This window comes from Tamandua tetradactyla, chromosome 3 (genome assembly GCF_023851605.1).
Source record: "Tamandua tetradactyla isolate mTamTet1 chromosome 3, mTamTet1.pri, whole genome shotgun sequence".
Classification (NCBI taxonomy): Eukaryota; Metazoa; Chordata; class Mammalia; order Pilosa; family Myrmecophagidae; genus Tamandua; species Tamandua tetradactyla.
In genome coordinates, this window is record NC_135329.1 from 111,448,733 (window position 1) to 111,467,471 (window position 18,739).

At 35.5% G+C, this 18,739-nt stretch overlaps 1 protein-coding gene and 1 pseudogene across 1 annotated transcript in view; one reads left to right on the top strand and one right to left on the bottom strand.

Annotated features, from left to right (window-relative positions):
- LRP1B (LDL receptor related protein 1B) overlaps positions 1–18,739 on the bottom strand; it is a 1,945,542-nt gene that overhangs the window by 1,547,682 nt on the left and 379,121 nt on the right. The gene's annotated exons all lie outside the window — the stretch shown is intronic.
- Positions 16,800–17,344, top strand: LOC143676297 (large ribosomal subunit protein uL23 pseudogene; annotated as a pseudogene).

Sequence of the window (18,739 nt, forward strand, 5' to 3'; positions counted from 1 at the left end):
ACCACAGCACCTAACTATTGTGCCCCCAAACAGACGCTGGCAAAACTGAAAGGAGAAATAGACATCTCTACAATAATAGTTGCAGGCTTCAATATACCACTCTTATCGATAGATAGAACATTTAGAGAGAGCATTAAAAAGGAAAAGAGAACTTGAATAATATAATAAATGAACCAGATCTAACAGATATATACAGAATATTGTACCCCAAAGCAATGGGGTCTCCTGAAGTGCTCATGGATCATTCTCTAGGAAAGCATACATCTTGGCTCAGTGCCCCAGGACCCCCTGTCATACAGTTTGGGAAACATGGCCATAGATGGTGCTCTGAGGTCACAGAAGTCAAATTCTTTGCTAAATAGATTTTCATAGCAGTATTTTCTTCCTCATGTCAAAGCACTTCAATCAGGTGTTCTCTTTATGCTTGTTGTCCTGTTACTTTTTTCTTTTGTCTTTGATTAAGAATAATTTTATTTTTTGCTTTAGTCTCACACGTATGTTAAAATTTTAAAATATTAATTACCATCTATTTTCAACACCCTGCAGTAATGACATTCCTTTGTTCTTCCTCATGCAAAAACATTTTTAAATTTGTACATTTAGTCACTGTCATTATATACTCTAGGCATTCCTAGATTATACCATCTGAGTCTTTATCGTCTATCTTTCTTTCTGATTTCATGTGGGCCCCCAGTCCTCCCTCCTTCCTCTATCATTCTCGCATTCAGCTTCATTCATTGTTCTAACATAATGTTTATTTGGGGCAAAATTTTTATTTTGACTAGTGCAGTTCCTAATATAACTTATGTAGACAGCTTAATTGAACACCATAAGTACATGAAACCTTGAGTAGGGTGTAAGATTTTGTAGGTTTGTTCAGAGTGATGCCCCAATAAATCCCAGAGTGATTTGAACAGTGAGTAAAAAAGTATTTGCAAAGTCCCCTTGGGGAATGGTGAGAAAGGGGGAAAATTCAACTTCCCTAAGTGGAGAATTCTTAATATTCTCACAAGCAGTGTGGACAACCAAAGCAATAGGCTGAGTCCACAATCTTGGGGTTTGTTCACATGAAATTTAACCCCACAAAGGATAGTTCAAGCATACTTAAAATTAGGCCTAAGAGTCACTGCCAAGAGAACCTCTTTTGTTGCTCAGATGTGGCCTCTCCCTCCAGCCAAAACAACAAGCAAACTCACTATCCTCCCCCTGTCTACATGGCATATGACTCCCAGGGGTGTAGACCTTCCTGGCAACGTGGGATAGAAATCCTAGAATGAGCTGGGACTCAGCATGAAGGGATTGAAAAAACCTTCTCGATCAAAAGGGGAAGAGCAAAATGAGACAAAATAAAGTGTCAATTGCTGAGAGATTCCAGAGTAGGGAGGTTATTCTTACATATTAAATAGATATGACCTTGTTAGTCAAGATGTAATGGAAAGTCTGGAGGGAACTGCCTGAAAATATAGAGCTGTGTTCCAGTAGCCATGTTTCTTGAAGATGATTGTTTAATGACATAGCTTTCGCAATGTGACTGTGTGATTGTGTAAACCTTGTGTCTGATGCTCCTTTTATTTACTTTATCAACAGACAAGTAAAACATATGACATAAAAATAAATAATAGGGGGAACAAATGTTAAAATAAATTTAGATTGAAATGCTAGTGATCAGTGAAAGGGAGGGGTAAGGGGTATGGTGTGTCAGAATGTTTTTCTTTTGTCTTTTTATTTCCTGTTCTGAATTGATGTAAATGTTCTAAGAAATGATCATGATGATGAATATGCAACTATGTGAGGATATTGTGAATTACTGATTATATATGTAGAACGGAACGATCATATGTTAGGAATGTTTGTGTTTGTTTGTTGTTATATATTTTTTAAAAAATTAAAAATTAATAAAGAATTCTAAAAACTGGAAAAAAAAGAAAAAGAAATAATTTTACTAGCCACTGATAGGGCGGAGGTGAAACTACTTATGGAAGAAAAAAGTAGAAAATAGATCTAACCTTTTCTCAGTGAGCTGTATTTTTACAAATCTTTTAAATCTAATAAATTGGCTAGGTCTGAGTGTTCCATTAACTGAAGGCCATGATAAAAACAAAATGGATGATTTCATGGGAGCTATCAAGGAAAACAAAAGAATCCCATATACTTCCCCACCTCCTGAAAAGGGGAAAAAGCACCATGCAAGAGGTGACCTTCATTTCCTAGAATTTTACATATTCTCTCTATAGTAGTGGATACTGATTTTACATTAACTTTATATTAGCATGATATTAAAAATGACTTACAGAGTCATATTAAAAAAGCTTGCAGAGGCATGGAAGTTGAGGATGAGAAGGATGATTCCTGATCTAGAAATGATGTTTCTCTTTTAAGAACTCTTCTCTAGAAATTAAGTTACTAAGACATGTATAGGAGAACATATTCTGTGTTTAGTAGATATAGATTACATTTAAAAAAATTGCTCAGGATGAATGTCCTGGAGTGAGTACGAACTTTGGAGGAAAATCAAATAGAGTCAGAAGGAAATAAACGACAACAACAAGAAAAAAACATAACAAATAGAAAATAAATATCTTTATCTCGGTTAGATTAATGTACTATAATGATGTTATTATTTTTTAATGATACTATTACATGATGGGCAAATTAAAGTATGGTGTACAATTTTATACACTATTGGTGCAGGGAAAATAGTATTTTTTTTGATAATTTTTTCCAAGTCATTTCACATCCCAAATCTGTCCTAATGAAATGAATAGAAATACAAAGATTTTCATTATAGCACCAAGGGTAATAGCAATAATTTCTGTAAAAAAATAAATATTTAATATTAAAGTATAACAAATATATTGTAGTAAAACCATGAGATTACTATCTGCATTTAGGCAAAATGATTTTCAATTATATAAAAGTAAATATACTTGAAAATTCTGGAGCCACATAGAATAACATATCAATAGTGACACCTTTGAGTGATGGACAATAGATTATTTTAATACCCTTCTTCACCCTTTTTCAGATTTTATGAAATTTTCTATCACTGGCTTGTGTTGCTTTTATGAGAAAATAAAGTTCTTCTGTTAATTTGATCAACATGTTCATAGCTATGTAGAAACATTGAAATGTCTATAATTACTTAAGTGACAAAATCAGCATACAAAAAGTTATGTGCATATTTATCACAACTGGACAAAGTTAATAGCGCAACTGGAAAATAGAAAATCGTTACTACTTCAGATCAGTTTTCTATCTTTTCCCATTTTTAAATACTATGTTTTATCCATCATATTATTTTCAAGATTGGTGTCTGAGGGATTACTAATACTATCGAAGTTGCCCGCAAGCTATCCTGATCCTGTTAGAAAATGATAAAATGAGATCCCTGGGAGAGCTTCTTAGTAACTAAAGACATGAATCCTGCCTGAGAGAATGAGGCCAAGGTGGCCATTTCACGCCAGCAACTGGGAAAGAGTGCATAGGTATGTTTTTCCTCCACAGGGAGCAAAAATAATTTAGCATAGACTCTGAAAAGATAAGATTGGAAAACAGTGTCCAGTCAGTAATAAACAGCCTGACAAAAGCAAGGGAATATTTTAAAGTCACTTTTAAATTACTCAAGTTCAAAAGTACAATAGTGTTAACAGCAGAATTATGATCTTCTGAATGTTTTATCCTGTTTATTTACTGATTACCATTATTATAGTCAAATGATTCTTCATTTACAAGCTGTTGGTTTACATTTGTATTTAACTTATAAATAGTGTCTCGAACTCTGCCTGCTTAATTCGTGCAAGTCTGATTGACCCCAGCTTGCTCAATCCAGCTTCCGAGGCAAATGGATCCTGCTGGCACCAGGTGGTAGCAATACCAATAGAGATGAGATAAAATTCTAGTGACGTCAGGGAAAGATTAGCTAAAAAATTTACAAAATCTAGTTTTAAAACATTAAAAGTGATATATAACGGATATGTTCGGACTTTGGGCAGGAGAGTCACATTTTTGCTCAGAAAGAAACTTCTCTTCACAGAATCCCTATTTCGGTACTATCCACGCTGTTCAGCTCCAAAATGAGCAAAGGTTACCTCTTGTAGGGTTTCTTCTCAGTTAGACCTTTAAACCTGATGATTCTTTCCTCCCTTAACTCAGTGATTCTCAAAATGTGGTTTCCTGAACACCAACATCAGCAGCGTCTCCTGGGAATTTGTTCCAAATGAAAATTCCTTTGGACCCCATCCCAAACATAGGAACAGAAACTATGGGGGTGGGGGTCAGGGCCCAGCAATCAGTATTTTAACAAGTTCTCAGGTTGATTCTGATGCTAGTCAAGTTTGACAAGCACTGTCTTAACTGAGGCTTCAGGGAGCCAACATTCTACTGTAAAGAAGCACAAGAAAAATTGCCCTATGTTTTTTTCCCCTCCATTTCTATACCACTCCCACAGTTGCTTATTGGTTTCTTCCCTACATTTATAAGTACAAAATTAAAGTATGGCTAATTAGCTCAAAAGCTTTTTAACCAGTGATAATCAAATAATGAGAGAAAGAAATGTCAAGAAATAATAATAAAAAAAAACACTCAGGGAAATATAGATTTTCAGGCAGCTTAAACTTAGACTATCTCAGAGAGGAGATAAGAAAAATAAGAAAAGCACAGGATAATCAACAAATTTTGGTGAAATGGGCTATACATGTGTCTATAAATAGAATACTAAAGACTATCTTCTGTGTGTCTGGGATTATGTGAGATCTCGAGTGATTCTCTGGTAACACAGAGTGATTCTCTGTGTACAGAAGCTACTGCTAAATGGGTGCAGGTGCATTTCCAAGGCTGGTATGGTATTATAATGACTATTCTCATTGTTGAAAATAGTTTGAAGTGGTTAGCTCCATAGAATCTGAGCAGAAAGCAAGAGCCAGCTTTCTAGAGGGCTTCATTTAAAACTCATCATCCAGACAAGTATGATGGCGAACTTTCAGTTCCTCTTCAAGAGTCCTCAGGAACAGAGATGTTTCTTTCCATCAGAAAATGGAGAGAAGCAAATCAAAACTAGTGCACAATAGGCAGAGAAAAGTACCTTTACAAAGAGATGCCTGGATGCTTACAAGGGACTTCAATCATGGTACAGAAAATCCTTTTGGTTCTGTGTGAATGTCTTTTCCATCTTTCTTTCTTCCTCTTGTTTTTCCTCCAATAGTAGGAAAGTCATTATCCCTCTATTTTTTTAACCATATAGCAGCTACCATGACAACAGGTAGCTTTCTAGGGTTGTGCATGTGCTATGTTCAATCCTCATTTCCAACTTATCCTGGTTGTTTGAATCTGATAGAATATATATAAGGAAGAAAATATACTACTTGAATACAGTTTGATTAGCCATTCACCTCTTTACACAACTCTTACATGAAAGGAGAAAACAGAACGCTTTTTTATTATTCTGAGTTGGATTTTATGTAAAGTAAAATAATGGACAGAAAACCTATTAAGAATAAGCTAAAGAAATAATAAAATTTTAAGATAAAAAGTCTTGATAGAACAACTAATGGCGTATGCACATACAAACAGCCGACAAATAAAAACTAAAGAACATTTGGCTCCCAGGAAATGACCATGAGGATCTGGGGAATCTATGCCTTCATCCCTTAAATTTTGGCCAGATGGTGAAGGAATGCTCAACAAGATAAGTTTAATAAACTATAGTATTAATAGAGTGGCATGAGTCACCATTTGTATTTTAAGATAGAGCTTGTATAAGCACGTTCATTGAAAAATCTCTGGATTTTGTCTGCAATTACTCCTGAACCTAGGAGGAGAAAGCAATTGCACTTAATTGCTGAGTTGGGAAGAATCAGGTAAAAGTGTCTATTTCTTAAGTCTCCTCAAGTGATTTCACATTTTTATCTTCTCTTAAGACTTATTCATATTGTAAGACTCAATGAATAGACTGTTCATTTTGTTTCCCTCAGGGGTTGCTGTACTTTTTTTCCTGTCCTTAATTTTATAGCTTTATGCTGTCACTCACTCCTCCAGATTACTAAATATAAAAGAAATGGTTGAACTGGTAGATTCTTAGAGCGATCTGTTTGGATAAGCGTGTGCGTTCCATGAATGGACAGGTGATCTGACATTAAACCAATGGCTGATAGGATTCAGAAAATTTAGCAAACAAGGTTGTTCTTATTTCCCTATGTTAAATTCAATCCACAGAGCAAAACGATTAAACAGGAATTCCACTCTCTGAGTGACAACATGCCCCATTTTTTTCTCTTCTCTGGCAATTTCCACTGAATCAAAAGAAGCTCATTTGCTAACCTTCTTTGCAGCCCAAACGGGCACAGTTTTCAGAAATCATTTGCCTGGCTGCTTATCCTGTTCACAAAATCAAAAGAAGACAATAATTCACCATTCAGGAAACAGTGGGAGAGAAGGATTTTGGGACAATATAACTTTTTTTTATCTTCTTGAGATGCTTATTTCAGTATTTGCATGAAGATGGTTGTAAATAAACCAATAAATGTCAAATTAAATATCCTCATGGTATAAGGAATCTTAAAATGAATGTGTATATCATATATCATGACAATGACATGTTTCTGAAGTTTCTACTTATTAAAGAATCATGAAATGTTCTTAACAAGCACATTTAGTACTTAGTAGTTTGTTATGTAGAAATTCTGTTTTGTCTATTTGTTTGAGAAACTATCCCTAAGTATTTATACTTGGATAAATAATGTGGAGATTTTATAGGAAGCTCTTTTCATCTTTGAACTTTGTTCTTATTTTCCAATATCCTATTTCTTTCAGCCTCATCCAATTAGCATATGGGGCACTTAGAATTTCATTGTTGTTTTCTTTTCCATTCATTTATTTACAAGGTGGCATTTTCAATATGAATTTTAAAGATAATTTAATCTTTTTCATTTCATTAATTTGGACCACAGCATATTTTAATATGGTGGTTTCTCAGTGGTGCAGAAATAGGAAGAAATTAAATTATTGCTCACTATTTAAAGAAGAGACACCATTTTGCTTTCAGTGAAAATTTTTCATGGTTATCAAGATCGTACTTGCTCAGTTGGCTTTGTCAACTAACAAGAAAAATCAGACTGAAGTCAAGTTCTTCTTAGAGGAAAGCTTCCTTTCTATAATATTTTATCTTAAAATTTAATTCCAAGATTCCTGTTTGTTTTTTTTTTTACTGAATTAATCATCAGACTAATAACTATCAGGGTTATTAGTTTCTAACACCATACCAAGTGAACTATATAGATGTGCAGATGTGTATGAGCATGTATATATATATATTCACACACACATAAATAAAGCTAATAGAGATTTGTTCCTGAGATCCTGTAGTTCTCACTAAGCAGATAGCAGCACCTTAAAGAAATAGTACACACGGGGCTTGGTTTGGATCAAAGGAGTGATTGAGGGCAGATACGAAGCATGGAGCATTAACAAGGGAAGTCAGGTACCAGGTGGATTTTTCAACAGTAGGTAGCTTTGGGTAGGTGGACCAATGGGCATCTGGACTAAAGTTAGAAACGGTGATTGGGAGAACCATAAGATTCACCGTCATCTTTTATGCTTGATCCTGATGACAATGGCAAAGTTAAAGTAGATCCTTTTCCTTAGTTTTGTAATCTGCAATTTCTATCAGTGTCTTATCAGTAAAACCCACATTTTGCACTCATTGTGTCACTGTTTTCCAATTTCTCATTTTTTGTCTATAACCTAAAGGTTAAGCATAAAGGAGGCAGAGGTTATTAGAAGAATTTGGAACCTTGAGAATTATCTAGTCCTGTTCCTTCAATGAATAGACAGTGAAACTAACATCAAGAAAGGTTAAGCGATGAACCCAAATTCACTCAAATAGTTACTAACAAAATGCTAGGCACAAATCCAATTCTTTTCTTGAAGATCACCTGCAGAGAAGGAGTTAGCATATGATACTAAATGACAGTCAGAAGGAAGGAAGGTGGTTCAGTTCTTAAATATTACATTGATTCTGTTGATGTTTTCTGATCGGTTCTGACTCTTTCCCCCTCAATTTCAGAGTTTTGTTTGATGTCCCAGAATAATTAGTCACTTTTCTTTGATCTTTTCCATTCACAGTAGCAATGAGTATATAGAACTGTGCTCCTTTTGCTTTTTACCTCTATGCATTCTTTCATTCATTTCTCTTAGACAATTTCATCTTCTCTTCTGACATGATATTCTCGCTTCTCAAAAATCTGTCAAATAATTAGACAATAGATACCACCATTCTCAGTTCTTCAATATTCAATCAGAGAAATTTGGACAATGTGTTACTTCAGAGCTGAAACTTGAGAATATTTCTTAAATTCAACAAATGGCATGTTCCCCATGAGTATCTAATACATGTGAATTAATTTTGATCTAGTCAAGGTCACAGCCTAAATTATTTCACTAACATCTAGACTGCTGGGTACAAACTCAACATTGTAACTGCCACAGCTATAAATATCAAGATATGTTCTTTATTTTTTTTCCAGAAATGTGTATTGCCTTTCTCTGAGCATGTTTTCTTTCAATGTGGGTTTGAAAGCTTATTCCATTATTTCCACAACCATCACTTCCCTCTAACCTCTTAAAAGTGGAATGCAAAGCCCAGCAGAAAGTGCACTGAGGTCTTTATCATCTGCCTTTAAAGAGTTGGAAGAGGTCAGTGAGGGAGATTGAACTTGGGGTCCCTATGGGTATGCATTCAAGTGTGGAACTGAGTTGCCTGTTAATAAAGTAGACACTTTATTTATCTTTATGTGTTTCCGTCTTCACAGATTATAATTGCAAAAATAGCCCTCAGCTTCTCCAGCTGGTTGTTAACAGCTAAGGGAAGACTAACCTGCAGGTCACTCCTGCTTAATTATAAACAGAATGAAATACTAAGTAATGGATTGAGCCATAGGACTGAATTGCAATCTTATTATCCTCAAACACCTTGTCAAAACAATCAACAAAAATATCCCCTCAAAACCTACATATAACTTTATTCCTTGTAATTATTTCCTTTTATCAATTTATACCTCAGTTATCTAAGAATTACTGACCAATTGGGGCATTCATGGCTTTTGGAGAAAATAAGAAGTAACTCCTCCCAGTTGGTCATTAATCCCTACAAACCTTTGGCGACTTGACTATTACCACTTAATTAGCCAACAAACTGTTTGGACATAGTACAAGGTGGGTGCCTAACTTCTGCAAAGAGCCAGCACATGATGATCTAAAAATTTTACATGAACTTATTTGGCTTTTACATGTGTTATATCCACCATAGTCAGTTGTTTTACCAACTAACAGTCTCCTCCAGCAGGGATTCTAATCATGCATGAAACTTTTATTCCTGAGCATAAGAGAAGCCTAACCAAGTTAGAAAATAAATAATAAAAAAAAAAAAACTATAACAATAACTATATCAGGAACCATCTGAAAATATTAAAATAGAGGAGAGTTGCATATTGTTAGGTCTTTTTTTTAAACAAATTGACTTTATTTGTTCAAATAAACAAACTCGTCTTAGTTTGTTCATTTTTAAAATTAATAATATGAAGTTTCACAAATCTTTGTCAAAGAATACATAAGATCCTATGTTTGCACAACAATAAAATATTTAATAAAATTACAGCATACCATAGGGACAGCATCAGCAATCACCTTGGACTTTCCGGCAATGCACATTTTCAGGCCTTAATCCAGACCCACTGAATCAATAACTTTAAAGTGAGACTTGGCCTTGGTGCTTTTTTTTTTTTTTTTTTTTTTTTTTTTTTTTTTTTTTTTTATAAAGGAAAGACAGAGAGAAGGAAGGAAGGATAGAAGGAAGGAAGGAAGGAAGAAAGGGAAACATTTTTAAACATTTTCTTGTTTTTATTGTATTCTGTTTCTCCGTTTTTGTTACATGGGCTGGGGCCGGGAATCGAACCGAGGTCCTCCGGCATAGCAGGCAAGCACTTTGCCCGCTGAGCCACCGCGGCCCGCCCGGCCTTGGTGCTTTAATAAGTTCTTCAAGTGGTTATGAGCCATACTAAAGTTTGAGAATCACTGTCTTCAAGGGTTTTCTGGCTTTTTCTATTGATTGCACAGCACAAACAAGCTCTTCATCCCCAATATACTGTGAGAACGAGCTCCTGTGCATCTCATCCCGGGGTGCATGTAGCCCTGGAGTACAGCAGAGAGAGAAGGTTTTCAGGGGAATTTTTTAGATGTCTGCTGCCCCAGGCTGGGCTCCTAAAACCCCTGGCATATTCATTCACTTTTTGTTTCTCCTGGATATTCTTAAATGAGAACGTTTTAGGGAGTCTCAGAAGTTATTTCTACCTGTTGGTGTTGGAATTATTGACTTGACGTAAGGGAGTCCTTAGGGTTATCTTCTGTCCCCACATGTCCTGCTCACTCTTCATTTCCCAGAAGTTCTCTTTTGTGAACAGGCTTTGAACAGCAACTATTGAAGTACAATAATAACTAGGTGGGGATAATGTATTAAGCCAGAGTAAATTAGGAAATAGTAAAGTTTTCCCCCCTATATATATATATATATATTTCAATTTAAAGGTCTAAATCCTGTCAGTTGTGAGATAAGGTAATTTCTTCTTTCATGCGTTAAACTCCACTTTATTTTATGACACTATTGAGACGACCTTAACTTAAAACAAGAGTCGACCCCACTCTATACCATGGTTCCTTTCTTTCATTTTTTGTTTTAAATTTGTCCATGAAATCCAAATTCTGGGAAATACTCTACTAAACTATTATTGCCTTAGGTTTAATTAGTTCATCAATAGGTAGCTAACCACAGAGCCTGATGTTGCAGGAACAGAAGCAAGGATATATATGTTTTGTGGAAAGAAACTTAAAGGAAATTTTTAAGTTTTGAGGTGTCCCAAATGAATAGGGATATTTACATTACATAATATAATAGAACAATGTGACTATGAAGGGACATTTGTGGAATGAGTGAACATGGCCCAAAGTGATGTAAACTCAAAACAAATCACCTCTTTTAGGTCTCTTGGCATTGCACTTATGTCTCTGCCTCTGCTAACTCCTTGAAATATTATCTGCTAAGGTTATCAGCTGGAGAGTGTTTAATTGCAAGACTGTAAATCTCTAGTTTTGACTATAGTCTGGGAAAAACAAAATCTACATCTTCAATGGATATTGTTTTTGCAGCATATATGCATGTAATACAAAGGAATGGTGATGGGTGATTAGTGTATACTCAAGTAGAGACAGAAAATATTTAAAAACAAAACAAATCCAGTGAAAGGAACTTAAGCTTCATGGCTTTATGTCAGAAGAGAAAAATAAAAACCCAGGTGTCAGTGTTTATATACAGAACTCTAAACCTTCTGCTATCCTCAAAAACATGTTGAAAGCACAATAGTCAAAACTACGTAAAAAGAGTGATCAAGAAGGATGACGTTATTGCTTTTTAGCATATATATAGTTCCTTGTTCCAAGAACTTATAGTACTCCCACCACATTTTCTTGAAATGACAGTTAAATTTATATTAAGAAAGTCTCATAAGAATCTTTGCTCATAAATATGAAGGGACTACTCAAAAAGATAGTTGAAATAGCAAATCATAGGTTTTTCTTCAGAGAATTGGAAAGTAGCCATCTTTTTATAATATGCAATCCTAGTAAACACTCTCCCTTTAAAGTCTACTCTACTTAAAATATGTTGACATTAATCCATCCAACCTACTAGAAGAATCTCCCCAGAGAGAGGGCCATGGGACAAATCTTTTCCTCACTGCTACCTTGACATTCCTTTGCTGCAGTAGGTGTCCCATGACATTCATAGAATCTGTCAGTTGATAATCTGTCCTATGTACACCACATCCTTAGGTCATATTTTCTTCTCCAATTCTCCTGTCCTTTAAAAATGAACTTGATTTTAATGGGATAAAAATGTTCAGAAGGGAACCACAGTTTGATTTGTCCTAGTTTTATAACACTTAAAGAATTATCTTAACATCTATGGTCTGCTAGAGACCACATGATATCTAGATATCTTTCCTTATCACTCCTATAGGGGAAAATGTAAAATATATTGTAATGTACCAAAAAATATTATTAGATTCTTCTGTCTAGCACACGCTTGGGGACTAGCCCAACTTTCCATTGTCTTTGGACTATTTCATAACTCTGAAAGTTGAAGGAAATGAATAGCAATGCTTGTGTGTAGACAAGCAAATGAGTTGTGTGGAATGCAATTGATTTTTGCCCTGTGGATAGATCTATTTTGCAAATACTGTAAATACACTTCAGCATTCCTTATTTGCCTCTTTATGGTGGTTCTTTGAGTTTTCCTTTGAACCCCGTAACATTCCACCAGTTCCCTCATTAATTAATGAGTTAAGTAAAACCTTGAACACATGTTCATTTTTATATCAGTATGAGAATCATTATTAGAATCTTCTAGAAAGTTTTAACACGCCTTTTCACTAATGCCAGCTGATACAGAAGTCATAGTCTCAGGGAATGAAAACATGGATGCACTGGAATGAATGGTACTAACTTTGTAGATGAGAGGGTAAGAAAAGGAATCAAAATAGGACTATGGCAGGTCTCTTGCCTAATTAGATAATTGCCATTTTAATATCCTGAAAACACTTCTCTAAAAAATATGGAAATATTTTAAGTTTAATATAGAATCCATATGTGTATTTTTAATGTATTAATCAGGTTGCACCATCTTTTGTGCTATTTGAAATCTAAGGTTGATATATTAATTGAAAATTCTTAGGTCTAAGGAAATAAAAATGTTAATGATATACTGTCACTGTTTTTTATTTCCGAAGAGCAGTTGCTGGAAAAAACACTGGAAAGGAAAAATATGGAGATAGACAAATAATTTTTCTCCAAATATCACAAAATCAAATCTGACATGATTTAAAGCACTTTGGCCAGAGCCACCTCACATATCCTTGCTCACTGGCTATAGCACTAGTCATGTTATGCATTGTTTTTATTAGTGTGCTGTTGTTTGATGTGGATCTTATTCAACACCTCCAGTTAGGCTCTGTCTTCTTCAAGACCAGAGAAAATACCATTTTTTTTTTGTAGCCTGTACAACTCCAAATATAGTAGGTGATCACTAATACCTGAATGAATGACATATTGCCGGTAATAGTGTTGGCACAAAAATGACGACTTCATAAAAAAAAAAGCATATCTGTACTTTGGGAACCAGAAAGACCAGTTTTTGAACCCTATTTGGCACTTGCTAGCTATATAACTCAAGAAAGCTACTTAACCTGTTAAACAGTATCTATTTTATAAGAATGCTAGGAAGATTAAATAGGGTGCTGTAAATGAAGTGCTTGGAGCAAAGTAGAAACTGGATCCCTTATAAAGTAGAAATGGAATAATAGATTACAATAACTTCCATTTATTGACTGCTTCCTACATGCCAGATACCACCTCTCGTTACTATTATTATCGTGTATTATTACCATCATTATAATTATTTAAAGAGCTGTGAAGAGTCCAACTATTTTGTTCCTGACATGAGTTATAGTGTACAGTTCTTAGTACCTCTAAAACTAAAGTGAAATAATAAATGTTCAGAAAAGTAGAAGGAGTCAAGACTTCTATATGATCATAAACTAAAAGGTCTAAAAACTGACAAAAAAGACTTTGTGGTAGCAGAGGCTAAAAGAACACATGACATCTATTTAATCACAAACAGTACAGATATGATGAACATTGTTTCTTCACTAAATCCTGAACTACTAGGATGAGGGGTACCTTTTGACAAGTTGGGCAAGGTAATTTTAAAATGAATAAAAGAAGTCCAACTTCAAAAAGCAGATAGAAAAGCTATTAAATATGAAATGCCAAAATAAGGTGAGGCAAGAAATGAGTAGAACAAAAAGTCTGGTCAAATTTATGAAAGACAAAGTTACAAATGAGTTACAAACAGATAAAGAAGACTTAATAAAGACAACTAGAGCCTCCCATAAAATCTTATTGGGCTACTATTGCCCAATAAGAATGCTTGACTACTGAGGCTAAAGAATTGATATCCCAAATTAAGTTATTTTAGTTTTATTACTTACATGTTTTCTTAAAAGAAATACTGAAAATTATCACTGAACAAAATGTTACTCTATTAATAGAACACACATGAACAATTAAAGATACGCAAATTAATGTATTCTATTTGTATAGATATGGCACAACTATGTACAATGATAAGTAAGCTGAATGCAAATTAATTCTAGAGTTAGAGGAAGTGAGATAATTCTGAGAAACCAAATGGCAATGATAAAGTTAGAAAATAATATGTTCTCATTTTGTATATTTTTGCTGCTATTAATATTGAGATTGTCAATATTCTAAAGGGAATATTAAGGAGAAAGTCCATCAGTATGAATAAGACTAGGTGTTTAAATGATACTATTTTATTTACTTGCATCCATTTTCCATCGATTAAAACTGATCTTTCAATTTGTAGCATTATGAATGGGTACATGATCTAGGCACGTTTACAAACCATCCTTGAGGTTACACGGATTCTGAGACTCAGAAGGGTCAGGTAGGCATCTGATCTGCTTCCCGAACCTTTGACATAGTCCTACCTAATGTTGATTTTTCACCTTCAAGACACAGTGTATCTGCTCATCTCATTTCACTGTCTGTAGCTCAGAGATAGGAACAGAGCATCTTTCATGATGGGAGGAGTGCTTCGTAGGTGAAGTGGTAACTAGCTGTATTTATTCAGGACTTTGTGATTAGTCACAGTACCTCCCTATCTCAGAGCACCAAAGAGCTGACTGCATTTTTCATCACAGTGTGTGTAATGTGTCTCAAAACAAATTTATGGTATGACCATGAACTACAAAATGTAATGGGGCAGAAAATGCAGACGCACATTGTTTTGCCTCCTACACACTTGGAGCTTCTTTCTTCTTTGCAGCCTTTGAAGCTAGTGATGATAGACACTTTTTTTTTTCCTGTGGCACAGAAAACCAATGCACAGAGAGACAGGGGCTGTATTTAGATCAACAGCCACATCATCACTTATAGGAATGCGTTCACTGTTTAATGCTTTGGAAGTAAAATATTAAGCACAAGTCCCAGAATGTTTAGAATCTTTGAAGTTGGCTACGATTGTATGGACAGGCAGGGAAAAGATTTCATGGCCTCTGTTCTTATTTTAACCCAGAAAGCAACACATCGGTGTTCCACAATCCCAGGGATTTGGTTACTACTTGACCACTTGTATTATCTCATTTAATTCAAGAAATAAGCCAGTGCTGTGGGTATCCTTCTCACTTTACCAAGAAGAAATTGAAATTCAGAGAGGTTACATAACATGCTCAAGGTCGAATTACTTAGCCTAGATTTGCACTTCCATGGATTAATAACTTAGCCTGAATCCTCATATGCCAATAGTATTGGTTGGATGAATTCATTTCTATGAATCCTTCTAGTCCTAAAATTCCATGATTCCATGAAATCCTTTTCCAGTGGATGTCTGAGCCAGGACTATTTTCTTGGGTTGTTTCTTCAGCGTACCTATATTCAAAATATTCATTTCCATGAATCCTTCTAGTTCTAAAATTTCATGATTCAATAAAATCCTTTTCCAGTGGATGCCAATTTCCATGGTGTAACTATTCCAACCACAGTCCATTTTAGTGACAACATGACATCACTGAATTGGAGTTAGGAAGGGATGCACATAGTCCACTCTCCCAAGGTATTATGAAACAGATACAACACCTTAATGGAAATTACCCTGAGATGAGCCTTGGAGTCCAACTCTGATTCTTTGAACTACCTGAAATGTTAATTTGAATGAACAGTAATAATACTAAAAGTGAAATAGCCCTAGAGAGTTTTATCTCCACCAGTGATTTCACCTTATCATAGATTACTTTTTCAAATATTCAAGTCATTTTACCTCTCCTAGGTAGGGTATTAATAAGCTGACCAGTAATTTGTATTGGGGAGGTAGAGTAGGGAGTGATTAAATTTTGTTATTTTGAATTGCAAGCCTTTGTGTAAGGACAGACAAGAATGAAGAAACTGGATGTGGGGATGGGTGTGGGATATGGAGAACACTTGAATGCAGAGTCCCAGAGTACACCATAGGACACCGATGACAGAAAGGGAGTGGGTGGCATTAAAACAATTTCTCTCTACCTTTCCATTTTTCTAAGGCCCAAGTTCCATTGCTCCCTAGTAAAACCCAATGCCATCAGACTTCCATCCACAAGCCATTGATTGCCAAGCTCTGCATTCATCTAACTTTGTCTCTTCCAAGGTTCTTTATTCTTGAGGTCAGGTAAGGTAACTAGCTCAAGGGAATCATACCAATCCTGTAAGGCAGGTTGGTTAGGCATTTTGCTATAGATATAATGATATAAAAAAATTACACCCTATTTTTGTTCAGAAAACCTTTAAAGAAATGATACTAACTCTAATTCCCCACTCTTTATTTGGTGAACAAGTAATGCTATTTCCTCAGCCAACTGAATTTTCTTTGGCAGTCTCTCTTTATAATGAGTAGCATTTTCCAATGGCAAAAATTGAAACCAAGTGCAAAAATAAAGGAGCACACCAGTTGCTCTGGAGAGAGTCAGGTGGTCCTTTCTTCTTTTCACTGTTCTGATCTACACAGCAGCATTGAGAAACAGAAAACAAAGTATAAAGTGTCATTTGTTTGTTAAAGCTTAAAAGAGGATTTTATCAGTTAAGGAAATTTTAATAAGTTCTTTCATTTGAACTTCATGTTTTGTAGGTTATAAGAAGCACTGTTCTTTTTTCACGAAGATGGCGCCGAAAGCGAAGAAGGAAGCTCCTGCCCCTCCCAAAACCGAAGCCAAAGCAAAGGCTTTGAAAGCCAAGAAGGCAGTACTGAAAGGTGTTCACAGCCACAAAAAAAAGAAGATCCGCACTTCACCAACATTCCGCCGGCCCAAGATGCTGCGTCTGAGAAGACAACCCAAATATCCTGGGAAGAGTGCCCCCAGGAGAAACAAGCTTGACCACTATGCCATCATCAAGTTCCCTCTGACCACTGAATCAGCCATGAAGGAGACTGAAGACAACAACACTCTTGTGTTCATTGTGGACGTCAAGGCCAACAAGCATCAGATCAAATAGGCTGTGAAGAAGCTTTATGATATTGACGTGGCCAAGGTCAACACTCTGATCAGGCCTGATGGAGAGAAGAAGGCGTATGTTCGACTGGCTCCTGACTATGATGCTTTGGATGTTGCCAACAAAATTGGAATCATCTAAACTGAGTCCGGCTGGCAAATTCTAAATATATGTTTTTTGACCGTAAAAAAAAAAAAAAAAAAAAGAAGCACTGTTAGCTTTATTCAAGAATTCAGAAAGCCGCTTTGCAGTCAGACATAGATAAAACATATCTATGCCCATTTCCCAAGATAAAACAATCTAGAAAGGACCTAGGAAAACAATTCTCGCTAACCAAGTAAGCAAGTTGCTTTCAGTGAGATGAAGAGAACGATGATGGTGAGGACGATAACTCTGGCTGTTTTCATCTCATTACTTAAAATGCTTTTTTGGTGAACCCTAAAAAATTAAACAATTTTCTTGTTTTCATATGCAAGCAACTATTTTCCCATCTCGCACTTCCTCAACCTTTTTCTGTTGGAAATTGATTCCTCAGTCTCAAGGCTGGGGAGCATTGTCTAATCATCACCTCACAAAGAGTGGCTGGACGTAGACTTCGGCCTGTGTCTTGATATCTACAGATGGAATTGTTCAGTCATAAAAATGCTGTGGTAAATTACAGACCTCCCCCAACACACCCCACCCCCAGATTATTCATAATTATAGTCTATTTGCCAGAAGTATTGGAATGCGTTTATAAGCTCAAGATTGGCTTTCTGAAATGTACCTATGAAAATTGTCTTGGGATTTTCTAGAAGATGAAATTTTAGACTTGATTGACCCCACCCCTGCTACTTAAACAGTCATGTATTTTATTACAAATTCATTATTTCTAATTAATTAAAATTTGCCCCACTTTCAGCCGTTGCCTCTTTATGACAAGATGGTATTATCCCTTATCATTTAGCTTCCATTATCTGAGAATCATTTAATTCCTTATATCCTTGTAAAGTTCAGTTGCTTAGGTCTGTTACTGCATTTTCTTGCATGTCCTACTTTTACTTTTTGTGTGCATATCACATCATGCCCTAAATGATATTCAGCTCTGTAACCAAGGTAATAAGCATTGGAAGAAAAACAGAATCACAGACTTTTAGACACTGATCATATGGTCTCGTGCAAAACTCGCCATTATGCAATAGTTCGAGAGCAAATTTACCAAAACAGATATAACATATGTTCCTGAGCATTGAGCATATGGTCAAGGAGAAATGCGTGATCTAGGTAAAGTAACTGCGATGTCAGCTTTTCACAGAAGCTTTTTTTCTCATTTCAATTCAGATCAACAAACTTTATTGCACATTTGCTCTGTGCAAGGCACTGTGTTAGGAAAAGTCTCTCTGTAAAGAAGTAGGGGATGATTTCTCCCAAGAGAAGATGCAAACAGGGGCAGATGTAGGAATGGGTAAGGGTAGACTTTGCAGGTTTCAGCAGGCAGCAGTCTCTCCCAAACGATCATAGAATGAGAGATTGCTAAAGCTGGGGAAAAATATAGAGACCATGAAAAATAAAAAATTCTATTCATTTTGTTCATTCATTCATGCTTTCATGTATTTAC